Source organism: Dioscorea cayenensis, chromosome 20 (assembly GCF_009730915.1).
Source record: "Dioscorea cayenensis subsp. rotundata cultivar TDr96_F1 chromosome 20, TDr96_F1_v2_PseudoChromosome.rev07_lg8_w22 25.fasta, whole genome shotgun sequence".
Taxonomy (NCBI): domain Eukaryota; kingdom Viridiplantae; phylum Streptophyta; class Magnoliopsida; order Dioscoreales; family Dioscoreaceae; genus Dioscorea; species Dioscorea cayenensis.
In genome coordinates, this window is record NC_052490.1 from 15,170,833 (window position 1) to 15,178,044 (window position 7,212).

Genomic DNA, 7,212 nt, shown 5'->3' on the forward strand with positions numbered 1-7,212 from the left:
GCGATATGAATGCGAAGCATTATTTTTGCTTATGTTGAGGATTACTTTCCTCGTGTTTTTACACTAATATGTGTGTTTTTATGTTATTTTCGTGCATGTAGGGTTGTGAAACCAATTATGAAGGAAAGAAGCCAATGTGGATCACAATGCACCGATTTTTGGACGAAATCTTGCTAAAGTTCAAAGCGAAGATATAAGTCGGGTGCGAGATGCTAGAGTGTGTGCCAACCTCCCCGTATTTGAGTTTACACAACCATTTGGAGAGGCACAAGGGCAGTCACACTCAAGCATTCCGACTTATGCACATAGAACAAGATCTCCATCATCTTATCCGTCATTGAAGAAGCAAAACGATCCACAGCATAAACGTAGCCCGCTTATGTTACCTCGATGAAAAGTGGATTCGGGAGTATTTACGGTAGAGAATCATGTATCGGTACTGTAGCAAATCACGTAGTAGTTATTGCTTTACAGCAGCCGAAAAATCGCAGAAACGAGAGAATCCACAGGGCGTGTGGAAATTATCCACGGTCCGTGTGGAAATTCCACACGGCGCTGCAATGTACACGCCTGATGGAGTCGCCCGATTCCAGATCTCTATTTAAAGCCAATTCAGCCCCGATTTTGGGATTCTTTTTCTCCATCTTTTTCCCCAACTTGCGAGAGGGCTTGGCTAGGGGTTTCGAGGGGCTATTGGCCAAGGTTTTGGAGAGGTTCTACTGGCTCGACATCGTGATTCCATTAGGAAGAAGGTTGGTAGGGGAGCTTCGATCGAGGCGTATCCTATACCCGGACTGAAGGAATCCCTGGACGCACGAGTGAGACGACTTTCCACAAGACCATCGACAAGACCATCAAGGGGGTTTCTTTATGGATTCATTGCTTTTTACATTTCGATTTCTTTTGATTGTACGTGAGCTCCATGGAGAGCTAAACCCCTAGTGGGTACTTGGGTGATTGTGAACCCTAGGATGTATTCGTTTCATTGAACTTCTTCATTATGCTTTCAATAAATTGATGTTTATTGTGAGTTCCAACCTTGAATGCTTGATTGTATGAACATTTCCCCAGAGTGACACTAGGGTTGAGAGTTCTTGTTGGTAACCTTGGGGAGTGAGTGACACACCACGAGCGTTAGACAAAAGCTAGGTTGGAAAGGGTTGAGAGGGTGAGTCGAGAGGTGCAGGAGCGTCCCCTTTCCCTCCGACGTGATAGATTCTACCTTCATTTCCCTCGAGTTCTTTTGACGGCCATAATAGAGTGAGTGGTCTAAGGGATGAACCTCCGTTGGGGGCCCTAGTTGCTGCGTGCAATGGAGTGGAGCGTTGAGAGGATCTTAGTATCTAGGGCTTAATTGTGGCTAGGGACCTTCCACTGGACCAAAGGGTTAGGTCTACTTTTAGGAAGAGATTTATCACTTGGAATCCCTAGAGCTCATTGCAACTCTATGCGAGTGCGAGGTGTTGACATTGTTCGATTTCTCCTCCTGGACATGTATAGAGTTAGGCATAGTTGACCTTAGATTTGGGACTATGTATGTAAGGATTTCCATGACTCACCATGGCATTGATTAGGAGGTATAATAGAGAGTTCTTGCACTTGGAACGGTTATCCTAGGTGAAGCATCATCCGAGTACCCCATCTTTATCGATTGCCTTACCCTTTTCTTTATTCTTGCTCTCTCACTTGTTTCTTTTATTATTGAGAATTGAATCAATTTCACACTAATCACTATTGATCTTCCACATAGCTAAGAACCAAATTAAGTATTTTCATTCCCTACTCCCTGTGGATTCGACCCCGCTCACCCGGGATTATTACTTCGACAAACCCGTGCACTTGCTGGATATAAGCAAGGGGAACTTGTTACTAAGTGTGTCAAATTTGGACTTAGATAAAGGTTTAGTAAACATATTTACAAGTTGTTCTTGAGAACAATAATACATAACTTCAATCTCTTTCTTCTCTTTAAACTACCTAATTTTAAGAAACTTTACTTTAATATGCTTCACCTCGTTATGAAAGATCATATTCTTGACAATTGAAATGGCTACACACTTACCACAAAGAATTATAGTCCCTTCTTCCTTGAGCTTGAACTTTAAATCTTTCGGCAATTTCCTTAACCAAGAAATTTAACACGAAACTTCCAAAAGGGCAATATACTCAACTTTTGTTGTAGGCAATGCTACAAGACCTTATTTCTTTGAATCCATTTAATGACTCCTATCCAAATTGTAAAATAGTTCCCTAAAAGCACTTTTCATATCTTGGTCATTTCCAATCTAGCCACTGTTTGAAAATTCAACCAACTTCACTACTTCTGCCCTTGAATACAAAATTCCAAGTTCTATTGTTCCTTTCACATATCTTAGAACCCCTTTAGCTACCTTGTAATGAATTTCTGTTGGTGCCTATATAAACCTCGATAGAAAATGCATAGCAAATATTCAACTAGGCTTTGTTGCTCACAACTACAATAAACTATGATTTAAACTTTTGTATATATAATGCTATTAATCTTTGCTAAACCATCTCCCTTGATAATCTTTTCTTCAACCACAAAAGGTTAACTAATAGGTTTGTAATTCTTCATACATAACTTGGCTAGCAACACTTGTGCATACTTCTTTTGATGTATGAAAATACCTCCTGTTGTTTGTTGTACCTCTGTACCACAAAATTATGATATCTTACAAAGATTAGTTATTTTAAATGCTACTTTCATGCCATTTTTTATTTCTCTACCACCCCTTCAGAAATACATGTCACAAGAATGTTATCCACATAAATTTAAACAATGTCAGTTTCAGTTTCTTTTAACTAAAGAGTATGTTCAATGATGCTTTTTCAAAGTAAGACACAATAGTTATTGATCACAAAGGTTGTACCAAACCTTAGGAACTTGTTTTAGATCGTATATGGCCTTTTGTAGCATTTATACCTTTTTTTCACTTTGGTTCACAAATCCCTCAAACTATTCAACATAGACAACTTCCTTCATGAAACCATTTTAAAATGCAGACTTTACATCTAGTTGATAAACATACTAGCCTTTTTTAGCTACTATAGCAAGAATTAATCTAATAGTATCTATCCTTACAACATGTGCAAATTAATATATCAAAGTATTTTATACCTTGATTTTGTGCTTAATCCTTCATCATCAACCTAGTTTTATGCTTAGTAATGGAGCCATCTGCATTAAATTTGATTTTGAATGCCCACTTGACTCCAATAAATTTCTTATTTTTAAGTTTATCAATCTATTTCCATGTTTGATTCTTTTCTATCATGAAAGGCTCCTCCTCCATTGCTTTCTTCCAAGCTTTTGATTTCAAAGCTTGAAAACAATATTTTGGTTCCAAAATTGTCATATTGCATCTTGAATATAATATTGCAATGATTTGAACTCTTTTACAATTTCATGATCAAATTCTACAATTCCATCATCTTGGTCATCTACTGTTTCTTCTTCAACTTCGGTTGGTTGCTCAACTGTTGGCTTATGTACATCTTTTGATTGTAAATTATCTACAAGAGAAGATTAGATTGTATGTTTTGCAATCTTGCTATCCCAATTCCAAATCAAATTTTCATCCACTTTAACATCACTACTAACAATCACCTTATGAGTAAAAGGAATATAAATTCTATAACCCTATGTTAGGGTGTTATATCCAACAAAAATACTAACTTTTGACCTACTATTTAAGTTTGTTCTCCTAGTTTTAGGTACATGTATAGAATACACACCACCAATGGTCTTAAGATAACTAACATTAGGTTTAAAGTTAGTCCATACCTCATAAGCTATCTTTTTTATACACCACTTGAGTATTCACAAGTGCACAAGTCATATGAAATAGTACAGTGTACCCAAAGAGGATTGGGTAGTCGAATCCACAGGGACCAGCAATCTCTAATACTGATTTCTCTTCCAATATCTAGCCTAATCAAAGATTGGGGTAAAACTTTATTTTAAGAATCTAGATAGAATAAGAAAGGTGAAGAGATAATGGAAGGATAAGGGATACAAATTAGGTAGAAGCAGCGATGAGAAGTAGCTCCCCGGACCAATCCCCTGTTGAAACATTCAGTGACTCTCCTACAATAATTATCAGGTACATCCTATGGATACTATGTGTGCTCTCAAAGTAATGTCACATCTATGGCAATCAAATACGCCAATTTTTGCAATTGTAACTAAATCATGCACATCGGGTTTTGCAACTATACTGGTGTGACACCCGCAAGTGCACGGAGTCGTCAAGTAATACCTCTCATGCAAGCAAGAGAGGGTCGTATTCCCAGGGCCTGAGATTCTACCCTTACTTCCTCTTCGTGTGTTGTCTAGCCTACAAATTCAAGTGATGTGTTCTAAACTTCAAAGAAATGGGAAGAACTCTAAGATAAATGTCTATAGTCGAGGCAAAGCAGGGATAAAAATTAAGAGATGAAGATGGTCAAGGATATGGATCCCCCCGGGGCTGCTAAAGTGAGAAGGATGCTAGAACTACCATGGAATTGGTGGTTTGGACCAAGAGACTCCTATGATAGGTTAACCCGATGGTCACATTAATTAACACCTAATCCGGTACGAGTACTGATATGGAATTTCATCCAATCAAATCCTCCTATGATTGTACAAGCAGGGAATTCTCTAATTAGGATCGAAACACAAACTAGATTCAATCCTAATATTGGAGGGGCACAAAATGCCCGATGGTCAAGCTGTATTTATACATGGATCCCTTCCAAGCTAGGCGTGTCTAGTACAAGGACAATGGTCACAAAACCTAGTACAACCTAGAAATTGACATACAGAGTTCTCATGCATATCAATACATCAAAGTACACCCAACATGAATCATAATCACACCAAAACGCAATAGAATAGATCAAAGCATCCAACTACACAAGTTCACCCCAAGTTTCACCAACATGCGGTGACCTTAGGGTTTAGTTGTTCATACTAAGAAAATACATGATCAAACTATATAAAGCAACAAAGAACTCCTTCAAGTGATAAATGCGGAGAGACAAGTCGTGGGAAACTTCCAACAATGCCACCAAAGGGGTGGCTTCCTTGTCCTCTACAAGCTTAAATAATGGGAGATGAAGGGAGATCTTGCCGGATCTTTCTTCTTCCTTTGATTTCCTTGCCTAAGAATGTATTCTTGAGTAGACGTAAGTCTCACGTCTCCAAAGTGTCTAGGTCCATACCTGATCTAGGATCAGGTGGACCAGTAGGTTAATGTGGTGCTCTGAGTATGATGTTCTGCGGGGGGTGTACTCCATGTCTACCAACCCCATCCAAACTGAAAAGTCCATATAGGACATCATATACTCCTCCCCGAACATCTGGAAACTGATCGTCTCTTGATGCCCTTAACTAATGATGGTACGGTCAAGCTCGCAAGAGCTCATGACCTCCATCGTGAGTTCCCAGTAAGTCGGCTCATCGATGCGGAAAAACTGATCCTAGCCCTATACTAAAATAAGGTCCTATACCTCATCAATGATACCTATGAACTCGAGTATCGGCTAATCTATCCAACGCCCTTTAACGAACTTCTGGTCGACAAGCATCCTGTAGTAGGCTCAGAGTTCGGGATCCCCAAACTGTGGTACTATTGGCCGAAAAGACTTTCTGGTCTTTTTCTTCTTCTTCCCGGCCTCTGGTTGTAGACTACTGGCAGTTCTCTTTTAACCCATATCTTATAATTCAGAAAGAATACAAAAAATCAATGAAAAGAATATGAAAAATGTAATACAGGATGGACAACGAGTACATCACAACCGTTATATAACCATAACGGTCCCACAACGCCATTACCAAGGCCATGATGTCTCTCTGGATTGTCACAATGGGTAGACAATGACCCATTGTGTGACTCAGTAGCTCAGTTGTGTGCTGTACTAGGGCCACCACGGGCACACAACGCCCGTTATAGATTAATTATGTCCTAGAGTGGAGCAATGGCTAGTTGACAACGGGTTTCCTCCTGTTGTCAGGTGTTGCTGAGGTGAGATGAGTGGGAAAAATCTCATAACGGCCTCACAACAAGCAGACAATGCCCGTTGTGGCTTATATATCCCCTTGTTCAGTGTTTGAACATAATGGTCATCACAACTGCCATGGTTCATCAAGGAACGACCGTTGTGATACCCGACCATGGTAAACATTTTCTATACATTGCCTTATTTTGATAAAAATTTACATAAAAACATTCACCAAACATTATTGAACAATTTCATGCCATTTAAACATTATAAAATCATGCTTTGAAAGGTTTGGAAGGGTTCTTACAAATTTTACCGAAAAGAGAGAGTTTTCCCGTGGTGAGAATTGAGTAGATGTGGTGCTAAATCGAACAGAAACAAGCCTAAGCTCCTCAGAATCACTAAGCAAAGATAAGGAAAGGTTCTCCAGTGAAGTGGCAGTGAGTGAAGTGTGTTTTGAGTAAGAAAGGCCAAGAATCGGCCGTTGGTGACCTTATATCTCCCAGTAACGGGGTTAACAATGGCAAACAATGGCCATTGTTCATGCGTTCAATCTCTTGGAGGCACCATGCCGTTCTGGGGTTCGTTGTGCTCACCACGGTCATACAACGGGCATGCTGAGGCTGTGCCAGATCTCTAGAAAACCCAAAGGTACAGCATGCTCTTTGGAATGGCTGTTATAAGTTACCACAGCCGTCACAATGGGCTTTATAAGCCCATTGCAGACTCACTCAATTTATCTAGAAAAGCATGAATCTTTGCCTAGGCATCATAACAGGTACAATGGGTTTACCACGCCTGTTGTGATGTTCGTAGTAAAAAACTAAACATTTTCCCTGTGTAAAACAGCATGAAACAAATTCCTACTGATAGTACTAGATTCCCTAATCATGTTTTGCACATAAGATTTAGTGGGGATGAGCCAATTTCACATTTTCATATTAATTACCACTTTCTATATTTTATTAACTAATGGATAATATTGAAAACTAAGAGTAAATGAACTAAAGCCTAGAAAACTATTTGGGTTGTCTCTTAAGAAGTGCTTGTTTTACGTCACGATCCTGATGTACTTGTTCTTACCTCAAGATGGCTCTGATAAGTTACTTGGAGCATGTAAGGGAGCCTTTCCTTCATTACTTGTTTTTAAAGTACTGGAGTTTATTACATCAATAGTGTGCTCCTCTTTTGGTTGTACCCTCCTCA